Raw genomic sequence first — 12,986 nt, 5'->3', positions numbered from 1 at the left:
TTCAATGTGAAGAAATATGAAGTGATTCATTTTAGTAGGAAGAACATAGACCGAAAAGATAAGATAAAGGGTACAACTAGAAAAGGGGTGCAGGACCTCTAGGGTTGTAATCTCGGGATTACTCCCTGTGCGACGTGCCAGCGAGGCTAGAAATAATAAGATAGTGCAGCTGAACACGTGGCTGAACAGCTGGTGTAGAAGGGAGGGTTTCAGATATCTGGACCATTGGGATCTCTTCAGGGACAGATGGGACCTGTACAAGAAGGACGGGTTGCATCTAAACTGTAGGGGCACAAATATCCTGGCTGCAAGGTTTGCTAGCGTCACTTGGGAGGGTTTAAACTAGTGTGGCAGGGGGTGGGAACCAGAGCAGTAGGACAGCAAGTGAAATAAATGAGGGAGAACTCATAAATAAGGCCAGTAAGACTAAGAGGAAGAGCAGGCAGGGAGATGTTGCAGAGCACAGAGGGACTGTTGGTCTGAAGTGCATTTGTTTCAATGCGAGAAGTATAACAGGTAAGGCAGATGAACTTAGAGCTTGGATTAGTACTTGGAACTATGATGTTGTTACTATTACAGAGACTTGGTTGAGGGAAGGACAGGATTGGCAGCTTAATGTTCCAGGATTTAGAAGCTTCAGGCGGGATAGAGGGGGATGTAAAAGGGGTGGGGGAGTTGCATTGCTGGTTAAGGAGAATATCACAGCTGTACTGCGGGAGGACACCTCAGAGGGGTCATGCAGTGAGGCAATATGAGTGGAGCTCAGGAATAGGAAGGGTGCAGTCACAATGTTGGGGGTTTTCTACAGGCCTCACAACAGCCAGCGGGATGTAAAGGAGCACATATGTAGACAGATTTTGGAAATATGTAAAGGTAACAGGGTTGTAGTGGTGGGTGATTTTAACTTCCCCTATATTGACTGGGATTCACTTAGTGCGAGGGGCTTGGATGGGGCAGAATTTGTAAGGAGCATCCAGGAGGGCTTCTTGAAACAATATGTAGATAGTCCAACTACGGATGGGGTCATACTGGACCTGGTATTGGGGAATGAGGCCGGCCAGGTGGTCGAAGTTTCAGTAGGGGAGCATCTTGGGAACAGTGACCTTAATTCCATAAGTTTTAAGGTATTACTTGTGGATAAGGATAAGAGTAGTCCTCGGGTGAAGGTGCTAAATTGGGGGAAGGCTAGTTATAACAATATTAGGCAGGAACTGAAGAATTTAGATTGGGGGCGGCTGTTTTAGGGTAAATCAACATCTGACATGTGGGAGTCTTTCAAACGTCAGTTGATTAGAATCCAGGACCGGCATGTTCCTGTGAGGAAGAAGGATAAATTTGGCAAGTTTCGGGAACCTTGGATAACGCGGGATATTGTGAGTCTAGTCGAAAAGAAAAAGGAAGCATTCATAAAGGCTGGAAGGCAAGGAATAGACGAATCCCTTGAGGAATATAAAGACAGTAGGAAGGAACTTAAGCAAGGAGTCAGGAGGGCTAAAAGGGGTCATGAAAAGTCATTGGCAAACAGGAATAAGGAAAATCCCAAGGCTTTTTATACGTATATAAAGAGCAAGAGGGTAACTAGGGAAAGGGTTGGCCCACTCAAGGACAGAGGAGGGAATCTATGTGTGGAGCCAGAGGAAATGGGTGAGGTACTAAATGAGTACTTTGCATCAGTATTCACCAAAGAGAAGGACTTGGTGGATGATGAGCCTAGGGAAGGGAGTGAAGATAGTCTCAGTCATCTCATTATCAAAAAGGAGGAGGTGTTGGGTGTCTTGCAAAGCATTAAGGTAGATAAGTCCCCAGGGCCTGATGGGATCTACCCCAGAATACTGAGGGAGGCAAGGGAAGAAATTGCTGGGGCCTTGACAGAAATCTTTGCATCCTCATTGGCTCCAGATGAGGTCCCAGAGGACTGGAGAATAGCCAATGTTGTTACTTTGTTTAAGAAGGGTAGCAAGGATAATCCAGGAAATTATAGGCCAGTGAGCCTTACGTCAGTGGGAGGGAAATTATTAGAGAGGATTCTTCGGGACAGACTTTACTCCCATTTGGAAACAAACAGACTTATTAGTGAGAGGCAGCATGGTTTTGTGAAGGGAAGGTCATGTCTCACTAATTTGATTGAGTTTTTTGAGGAAGTGACGAAGATGATTGATGAAGGAAGGGCAGTGGATGTTATCTCTGGACTTCAGTAAAGCCTTTGACAAGGTCCCTCATGGCAGACTGGCACAAAACGTGAAGTCACATGGGATCAGAGGTGAGCTGGCAAGATGGATACAGAACTGGTTCTGTCATAGAAGACAGAAGGTAGCAGTGGAAGGGTGCTTTTCTGAATGGAGGGATGTGACTAGTGGTGTTCCGCAGGGATCAGTGCTGGGACCTTTGCTGTTTGTAGTATATATAAATGATTTGGAGGAAAATGTAGCTGGTCTGATTAGTAAGTTTGCGGATGACACAAAGGTTGGAGGAGTTGCGGATAGTGGTGAGGATTGTCAGAGGATACAGCAGGATATATACCAGTTGGAGACTTGGGCGGAGAAATGGCAGATGGAGTTTAATCCGGACAAATGTGAGGTAATGCATTTTGGAAGGTCTAATGCAGGTGGGAAGTATACAGTAAATGGCCAAACCCTTAGGAGTATTGACAGGCAGAGAGATCTGGGCGTACAGGTCCACAGGTCACTGAAAGTGGCAACACAGGTGGATAAGGCAGTCAAGAAGGCATACGGCATCCTTGCCTTCATTGGTCGGGGCATAGAGTATAAAAATTGGCAAGTCATGCTGCAGCTGTACAGAACTTTAGTTATGCCACACTTAGAATATTGCATGCAATTCTGGTCGCCACACTACCAGAAGGACGTGGAGGCTTTGGAGAGGGTACAGAAGAGGTTTACCAGGATGTTGCCTGGTTTGGAGGGCATTAGCTATGAGGAGAGGTTGGATAAACTCGGATTGTTTTCACTGGAATGACGGAGGTGGAGGGGCGACATGATAGAGTTTTACAAAGTTATGAGCGGCATGGACAGAGTGGATATTCAGAAGCTTTTTCCCAGGGTGGAAGAGTCAGTTATTCGGGGACATAGGTGAGGGGGCAATGTTTAGAGGGGATGTGCGAGGCAAGTTCTTTACACAGAGGGTGGTGAGTGCCTGGAACTTGCTGCCGGGGCAGGTGGTGGAAGCAGGTACGATAGCGACGTTTAAGAGGCATCTTGACAAATACATGTTTAGGATGGGAATAGAGGGATACGGACCCCAGAAGTGCAGAAGGTTTTAGTTTAGGCAGGCATCAAGATCGGCGCAGGCTTGGAGGGCCGAATGGCCTGTTCCTGTGCTGCACTGTTCTTTGTTCTTTGTTCTTTGAACGGAGGGACCTGGGTGTATATGTGAATAAGTCATTGAAGGTGGCAGGGCAGGTTGGGAGAGTGGTTAATAAAGCTTACAGTATCCTCTGCTTTATTAATAGGGGCATAGAGTGCAAGAGCAAGGAAAATTATGTTGGATTTATATACGACACTAGTTCGGCCTCAGCTGGAGCATTGCGTCCAAATAATTCTGGCTGCTCTACTTTAGGAAAGATGTGAGGGCATTGGAGAGAGTACAGAAGAGAATGGTTCCAAGGATGGGGAATTTCAGTTATGAAGATAGATTGAAGAAGTTAGGACTGTTTTCCTTGGACAAAAGAAGGCTGAGAGGTGATTTGATAGAGGTAATCAAAATCACGTGGTGTCTGGACAGACTAGATCGGGAGAAACTGTTCCCATTGGTGGAAAGATCAAGAATGAGAGGGCACAGATTTAAGGTAATTGGCAAGAAAAACAAAAGTGACATGAGGACAAACTTTTTCATGCGGTGACTGGTTAAGGTCTGGAATGCACTGGCTGAGAGTGTGGTGCAGGCAGGTTTAATTGACATATTCAAAAGAGAATTATACTGCGATCTGAAAAGGAAGAATTTTTAAGGTTACGGGAAGAGATTTTTTCAGAGTGCTGGTGCAGACACAATGGGCCGAATGGCCTCCTTCTGTGCTGTAATAATTCTGTGATTTTGGTACCCTGGCGTCCCATCAACAAGTTGGGATGTGTGTTGTCAGGATAGTGTCATTTTCATTTGTTTGGGCACATACACTGGAAGGGGTTGCAAGTGCCCATATAAATGATGGATACCATGCAGGGAGCAGCCCATGGGTTTTTTTTTTCATGGGTGTGGACAAGGCCAAATTTATTGCCCATCCCTAATTGCCTTTGACAACTGAATGGCTTGCTAGGCCATTTCAGAGGGCAGTTTAGAGCCAACCACATTGCTGTGCATCTGGAGTCATATGTAGGCCAGACCAGGTAAAGACCGTACATTTCCTTCCCTAAAGGTCATTCATGCGCTAGATGAGTTTTTATGAAAATCGCTGATGGTTTCATGGCACCATTACTGAGACTAGTTTTCAATGCCATCGAATTTAAATTCCACCAGCTGCCATGGTGGGACTTGAACCCTTGTCTGCGTGGCATTAGCCTGGGCCTCTTGGTTACTAGTTCAGTGACATTAGCACAGTGCCACCGCCTCCCCTATGTTAGTGCTGCCTGCCTCTAAAGAATGAATGAAAGTCTGTGTAGTGCCACAATACACCATTGAATTTCTCACCCTGGAGTTTCTTTTGGCCCCAACGACCCCTGTGTCTTATTAGCACAGCACCCATTTCATGTCCGTTTTTACCCTTTCACTAAAATAACCTCCTTAGAGATTTAAAATTAAACAGGACAAGGGGTCTTATAATAAATGTTAGGTATATAATTCAATAGAGAACCAAGCTAAATACAGAAATTACAGGGGAGAACTGAAACAGGAAATGAGGGGCAAAGAGAATGTGGAAGAATAGATTATCAGCTAACATGGAAGAGAAACCAAAAGTCTTCTATAAACATATAAATAGTAAAGAAGTAGTCAACAGAAGTGTTACGACCAGGTGAGGAAGGGGTCTCAGGCTTCCCTCTTTCCCCTTCTGTAGTTTGGCCGTAACAGAGTTTATCTTTTAAAACAGTGATTTTAACTTACCACCTCATGAGCCCTTACTCACTGCACTCTCATTACAATTGCAAATGAACCAGACAGGTTTTCTTAGGTTTAAACAAGCAAGGTGTAAGTTTATTAACCTTATCACTCGAACCTGGTTAAAATTACTAAAATACGCAATGGAACGACGCTTGCATGCATACGAGAGGCATACCCACACAAATAGATACAGAGGAGAAGGAAGAATTGGGGGGAGGTGGTGGTTGAAGTAGAGTTTGTAATAACTGGAAAACAGCTTCGGTTCTTAGTATCCTTGCAGTAGTGTCCTTGATTGAAGTGACAGTCCGAGAGTCCTCGCTGGGGCTGGTGCACAATTTCAGGCTTGTTTCTCTGGTACCAGAAGGCCGAAGAGGTGCTTTGTCTGTAGTCTTGAAGTTTAAGCTGCACCATGGATTCCCTGGAACTTTGCTGCAAAGAGAGACAGAAAGAGAGAGAAACTTTTCTTCTGCCAGTCCAGTTGCAGTCTGTTTCCTGTCTGTGAGGCACAATTCAAAAAAGCCCCAGTCTTACCAGCAGGTAGGTCAATGTGACCATCTCTTTGTTTGAAACAACAGCTTCTCGGAGGGTTGTGGGATTTCAAAGACTTTCAGACATACTTGGTGGGGGGTGGAGTTTGGCTCTTACAAAGTCCAAGGCTGTCAATATTTTTTGATCATCACTATTGACAAACCCATCTTGCTATTTGAATCAGTGAGCACTCCCATTGTCTCTCTATTCGACTGTCTCTCAGCGAGTCTTTGTCTTCTCAGAATGCTAATATGCAACCATATTTTCAGCTGGATAGTTCTGCTTTTTTAAACAAGTTATTTGCAATGTCCAGTAAAAAGGTTTCAAGTGGTGTTCCATATGACAAAATTAATATGTTTCCATTTGACAGGTGTGATTTCCGTCACAGAAGGGTAGGATTGATTAAGAACCAAAATGGAAAACTCCTTCTGGAGGCAGATAGCAGGGCTATGGTCTTAAATGAGTACTTTGCATCTGTCTTCATTAAAGATGAGGATGCTGCCAAAGTCACAGTAAAAGAGAAGGTAATAGACAAATTGGATAGAATAAAAATAGATAGAGGAGGTACTTAAAAGGTTAGCAGTGGTGTAAGGAGAAAAGTCACCCAGTCGAGATGGAATGCATCCTAGGTTGCCGAGAGAAGGATGGAAATTGCTGATCCTCCTTAGAAATGGGATTTGAGGATTGAAACTGTTACGCCGCTCTTTAAAAAGTGGCAAAGGGATAAACACGGTAACTACTGGCCAGTCAGCCTAATTTCAATAGTGGGGAAACTTTTAGACAATAATCCAGGCCAAAATAAATTGCCACAATAAAAATCATGGGTTAATAAATTAAAACCAGCATGAATTTGTTAAAGACAAATCATATTTGACTAATTGATTAAGTTCTTTGACTAGGTAACAGAGAGGGTTGATGAGGGTAGTGTGGTTGACATTGTGTACATGGACTTTCAAAAGGATAAAGTGCCACATAATAAATCTATTCGCAAAATTGAAGCCCAGAGGATTAAAGGGGCAGTGGGAGTGTGGATAAGAAATGGATCAATTTACTCTGCAGTACAGGATATGTAGAGATCAGTTTATCCTTCAGTATAGGTGCCTAAGCATATTGATGAAGACAACCAGGGCAATGGTGGTCTTGCCTTTGTCAAGGACATGTGGCTTTCAGAAGCAACCCTTGCACTTTCCCCCACCCACCCACCTGGATCTTAGATAAGGCCCTCCCCTGGCCCCAAAGACTCCTGCTGCAAAGGACTAGCCATCACCTTTGAACCTCCTACCCAGAAGGTGGCACCCAGAAAGATAGAGAATGTTAGGTCCAAAGTAGATATAAAGAAGGCATCACAGGTTTAGGTGATAATTGCAAGCAGGATCAACCAAACACATTAAACACTGTTAGATACCTTAGTACCAATGACCAGTATTCAGAGGGTTACTTAACAGATACTAATGTGGTAGGTATATTGAGAGTCTTCTGTTCTGATGCAAGAGCCCAGGTTGCTATCACAAGCATGTAGTGGGCAGAGAACCATATTATCAGAGGTTGTCCTTTATTAAGAATTCCTATAGTCCTCTTGCTGTTGGCACGGGCTCTTCATCATGCTCCTAGTTTTGTAAAACTTTGGACTCCTGAGCCTGCTAGCCTTGATTTTTCTGATTGGCTTCTTCAGCCTCTAAGATGAAGACCCCAATGGGAAGATTGTGAAGGATGCAGCAAGTCATAATGATACAGGACTCTCTTGCAGAACTATACACTAGTTCCATTCCACTCCCAAATTAGTCCAAACACTAGAATAGAGCCTTGAAACACTTAAGTCAGCCGTGGCTCAGTAGTAGCACTCTTACCTCTGATTTAGAAGATCATGGGCTCAAGTTCCACTAAAGAAGCTTGAGCATATAATCTAGGATGGCACTTCAGTGCAGTACCAAAAAACTACTACAATGTTGAAGGTGTTGTCTTTAGGATGTGACATTAAACCGAGGTCCTGTTTGCCTCCTCAGGTGGACGTTAAGAATCCCAAGGCACTATTTCAAAGAAGAGCAAGAGAGTTCTCTCCAGTATCCTGGCCAATACTTATCACTAAAAATGATGATCTGCCATTGTCACATTGGGAGCTTGCTGTGTGCAAACCGGCTACTCTGTTTCCTACAAATGACTACATTTTGGAAGTTCTTCAGTGGCTGTAAAACATTTTGGATGTATTGGTGTTGTAAAAAGTGGTATATAAATGAAAATTATTTTTCCTTTCTTTCAAGATGCCAATGGTTTGCTGCATACCAATCCACATGGCGCTATGCGCTTCATTTGATGCCATTTTCTTGGGTTTTGCCCTGGAGCTATGACTCATTGCTATATGACCTGCAAATAGCCATCTTGAACCCATAGCTTTGGCTGGGAAACATTTCTAAGATATTTGACTGGCTTATCATAAAGGCATTATGACACGGTAGCAAGTGTCACATACCCAATGATGTGTTTTTCATAGCAAGCAACTTGAACGTTTAGTAACTGTGCCTCTTGTCTATTGCCAAAGTTCATGTAATCCTGCAAAGAGGGTAAAATGGTGACCTTGGCCCCTACATCACTGGGCCCCTAGACCAGGACAAATACCAACAGTTAGTGAAACTGGGTGGCACTTTCCAATGCTGCCTTTTCACAGGGAATGGGATGAACTGCCCAGGTCGCCTACACAGAGCATCTGGCACCTGCTTAGTCCAGCATAGGCTGACCGATGTAGTGCATATTCCCCAAAGTAGACTGAAAAGCTCTAGTAGCATAGAAATTGAGTGCTGCTGTAATTTTGACCATCACTTGGCTATGGCGGATGAAAGCACCAAGTCAAGGGATTGTATTTGTCACTATCTCCGTCACTGTCTCCTTAGGAAACCAGTCTTCCAAAGCACTGGTTTACAGATGTGATACAGCAGATGTCTGTGGGTTCATGCCAGCTTATGTTGCTGTTGTTTTGCCAATCTCGCATAAATTCCTAGAAACTTCCTGCACAGAAAGAAACCATTCAGCCCATGTCTCCAGGCTTCCTTATCTTCCTCCTCCTCACAACTCAGGTAGAAGGGGATTACTAGGGAGGGCAAGGCAATAGCTACCACAGATTAAAGGTGGCTGCCTCACAGGCAGCACCCCCAAGCACCATCCTCCAGTCAACAAAATGCAAGTGCCTAGACCTCAATAACATCTGCAGCAATCAGATGGTCGCCAAGCAGCCTTCTCTGTTCATCAGCAACTTGGGCAATCTGCATCAACACTGATTACAGGGGAGAGGTAGCCTGGGATTGGGGAGAGAAATGGTGTGCTGAACAAGGATTTTAATGGCAAGGACAAGGTTTCAGTGAGTAATGCAAGGAACTGGGAACAGGAGCAGCAAAAACCCTTCTGGGCCCAATAGAGTTTCAGGTCTCAGCCTGTCCAGCAGATGTTTTCCTACTCTTAGTGCTGAGGCAGCACCAAACAAAATTGATCAGAAGAAAATCTACATACGGTTACATAAGATAAATGGCACAGAAATAGGCCATTCAGCCCATCAGTCCATGCCAGCATTTATGCTCCGCTCGAGCCTCCTCCCATCTTTCCTCATCTAAACCTATCATCGGAACCCTCTATTCCCTTCTCCCTCATATGCTTCTCTAGCCTCCCCTTAAATGCATTTATACTATTCGCTTCAACCACTCCATGTGATAGCAAGTTCCACATTCTCACCACCCTTTGGGTACAGAAGTTTCTTCTGAATTCCCTATTGGATTTCTTGGTGACTATACAAGATTGATGGCCTTTAGTTTTGCTTTCCCACAAGAGGAAACATTATCTCTGTATCCACTCTTATCAAAACCTGTCATCATTTCAAAGAGCTCTATGAGGTCTCCCCTCAGCATTCTTTTTTCAAGAGATGTGTTTGGACCAGGTGAGAAAGAGGTCTAGGGTTCCCTTTCAGCCTTCACATGGTCTTGCTGTAACAGGGTTTTATTTTTTTAAACACACTTTTTAGCTCCCCCTTGGTGAATCCATATTCACCGCTTTCCAATTATAAGGCAAAGAAACGAGGACAAACTGGCTTTCTTAGGTTTACAAAAGAAAAGTGAAATTTATTAAAACTTAAACTTAAACTCTAATTCGCTTAACGCCTACGGATACGTGACACGCCTACGCCAGCAATATACACATGCAGATAGGGACAGAAAAGAGCAGAAGAAAAAAATTAAGTGGAAAGGTTTGAGGCAATATCTGAAGAGTTGTTACGATTCTTCGAGCTCACAGTAGAGTCCTTGCTTGTTGGTAATTCTTGCTTTTCGTTGGGGCCCAGTATTCTTCTTAAACCTTGTTCACTGTAGGAGACTGTTCTCTCTTGGGGTTCATGTGTCTTCAATGGGTCTTGGAGTTCCGTGAGAAAGAGATGGGAGCAGACAGGAGGAGAGGAGGTCTTTTCCAGTTCAGGAGCAAAGAGCTTTCTGGCAGTTCAAACACTATCTCTACAATTTAAAACTCCCTAAGTTGGCCAGCAGGGTGGTCATGTGACCAACTGGTTTGACCAGGTCTTTTCTGTGTATTGTATGAGAGCAGGGGATAGCTCCTTTGTGCCAACACTGTCTGCTAATATGCAAAAATGTCTTTCCTGCCAGTGGCCTGGCAATTACTTGTAACAGGCCTTCTCTTCTTTCCAGCAACAATTTGAAATTTAGTGTCCATGTGGTGAAATTAACGTGCCTCATTCTTGGCAGGTGGGGGCCTGCATGACAGAAGAGACTCAGCCTGGTTTCCTTCCCTGATATGTATACCATCGTATTTCTGGTATCATCCTTCTAAATCTTCTCTGCACCCTCTCCAGGGCCGCTATATTTTTTTTTTATAATATGGCAACCAGAACTGCATGCATTACTCTAAGGTACAATAGATGTTTAGCATAATTTCCTTACTTTTCAATTCTATGCCTCTCTAGAAATAAACCCTAGTGTTTGGATTCCTTTTTTTATGGACTTGCTGTCTAATGCTGAATGCTGGCTATAAGATCAACAGGGATATCACAGCCAAGCTCGATCCTGCCTTGGAAAGATGCCCACAGATACACATTTCCAGCAGGGGTCACTGGATAGTGAGCATGAATGGGAACTTCAGCAGCCCTGGGCACCGAAGCTAATTATAGTGCCCCAAATGCTGCGGTCATGTAACTCAGCACACACCAAGGATTGGGCCTGGGCCCTTCCGGATCTGTATGGCTCAGCATCATGTTTGGTGGTGCATCCATCCATGGAAAGTAAGGAATCCATCTTGAAAGGAGGCTACAATGGTAAAAGCCTGCTGGTATATTTTATGTTTGACAGTTAGATTCACGCTCAGGCACATTATAAGTTCATAGAAGCAACAATTTCACAAAAATGTTTCTGTTGAAACTATGGAAACACGAAGGGGATGAGGTTGATCTTGGGGGAAATGTAAATTGGACAACAGCAAATTGGCACCCCTCCCATTTTATTTTCCATCCACTTCAGACAGGTACGTTAGATTTAATTAGGTAAAGAAAATCTTTTTTCTCTCACTTCTTGCAAATACAGTGGTTTTGAAATTCAAGCTGCACAGGGAACAATCCTTGTGCCTGAATGGATAGGTCCTAGCCCACCTGACATTAGAACGTCGACCTCACTATCATCTAACCGGCAAGTTATAATGGCTGTCCTTGGGCAGAGTAGAGGCATCAAAGAGTCACTGGCAGTGGTCTTCAGGTAAGTCCTCCCAGGGGTGTAGGAGCAATGGCGAATGGGAGGGATGGTAAAGGTGGCAGAGATTGGAGTGAGTAAGTAGAAATGGGGAAGGGGGAAGTGGTGACTTATAGTGGACTGTCTGCTTTGAATGTGGAGTAAGGAGAAGCAGGCTCCACATTGAGATAAGTATATTTTTAAATCTTACCTTTTTGACAGCGGCCTGCAGCAGTTCCTTTAAGACTGCCTCAGGGTATCTCAGTATTGCAGATGCACCTCCAACAGATGTTCGGCCTATTATTTGCATATTTGCAAAGAGCCGAATACTGTTTCAGTCAGTGGCCCTGGCTCTGTTTTTTTCCGTCTGTACCAATATGGTATTTTCTGCCCATCCTATTGGAGACTGTTTAGTACTTGAAAAACAGGAAATGCGTGATCAGATTTCTAGGCCAGTTCCTTTATGTCTCATTAACAGTCATATTCCTTACTCCATCAATAATCTTAGCCTCATTATCTTCTGTGGCCTCAACAAGAGCTCCCACCATTCCCATACCACTGACGATGCCTCCAGGAAGTTTGGTTTCATTGATCATGCCAAACCACTTCCTTTTCTCTCAATAACTCCTAACTCTCTATCAAGCTCAAGTGCACCCAAGATGTGAATTCTGCTCCCAAATATAGGGAGGCTTTTCTAGCATATCTCTTGCACTCCTGGACAAGATAAAAGGAGAACTAGGTGTCTGGCAGCTGAACTTTCCTGCATCATTAGCAACCTCCACTGACTCCACCACAACATTTCTTGCCTCACTATTTTATCCATACTATTACTCAGTGCTCCTCATGAAAATACTTCCCGAATTCCTCTAATGTCCATCTTGCACACTCTTCTCTCTCCTTGTGTCTACACTGTGTTGAAATCAAGATTCATCAAACATACTCCTACTCCACATGATTCTGACCCAGGAGGTTAAAAGTCCTTAACTCATCCTGTCTTCCCTTCTTCTGAAGTTACCTGACCATTACTTCCAATTTCGCCTCATCTCTCTTAATGTTGGTTTCCCAGTTGAATAAAGCATAAAGTATCATGTTGTAACAGTGCTGCTGAAAGCAGATATTACATTTAATGCAGAAGGAACTTCAATGGGAACTTGCTAGAGAGTTAGATGTTGTTGAGGGGAAAGGAAGTGATTGGCATGAGCGATGAAACCATACTTCCTGGAGGCAACTTCAGTGATGGTGGGGTGGGGCAGGAGGGGGGTGGGGGGAGGTGACGGCGGGGGCAGACATGAGAGCCAGAGGAGAATGTGTGATAGAGAAGGGTGGAGCATCCAAGTTGAGATGTTGGAGCTACTTATTGGATTTGCAATGAAATTCGTTTCAAAGAAACTCAGTTTGAAGAAGTGAAAGCAACAAGATTTTCATTATCTGATTACAGAGCAAGGAGAGGATCGTGGGCTTATAATTCAGCCACTGCACAGTGAAGAGGAGTGTTGATGGTCCATGGTTAAATACACTTTTTAACATTATTTACAGGATGCAGTGGCTGCAAAGTAGAATTTATTGAACAGCATGTTGCCGCTGTTCCCGAGGTATAAAAAGTAAACATACGAACATATGAATTAGGAGCAGGGGTAGGCCATTCAGCCCTTCGAGCCTCCTCCGCCATTCAATAAGTTCATGGCTGAACTGATTATTCCACATTTC

At 44.0% G+C, this 12,986-nt stretch overlaps 1 protein-coding gene across 1 annotated transcript in view; it reads right to left on the bottom strand.

The window, feature by feature from the left end:
* LOC137375180 (G-protein coupled receptor 55) overlaps nt 1–11,569 on the bottom strand; it is a 104,070-nt gene extending 92,501 nt beyond the window's left edge. The window contains exon 1 of the mRNA XM_068041946.1: nt 11,491–11,569. The gene's annotated coding sequence lies outside the window, so the exon portion shown is untranslated. The remainder of the gene's footprint in view (nt 1–11,490) is intronic.
* Nucleotides 11,570–12,986: the final 1,417 nt, after the last annotated feature.

This window comes from Heterodontus francisci, chromosome 11 (assembly GCF_036365525.1).
Source record: "Heterodontus francisci isolate sHetFra1 chromosome 11, sHetFra1.hap1, whole genome shotgun sequence".
Lineage (NCBI taxonomy): Eukaryota > Metazoa > Chordata > Chondrichthyes > Heterodontiformes > Heterodontidae > Heterodontus > Heterodontus francisci.
The sequence above is the reverse complement of the archived record's forward strand: the minus strand, read 5'-3'. Positions and strand labels throughout refer to the sequence as shown.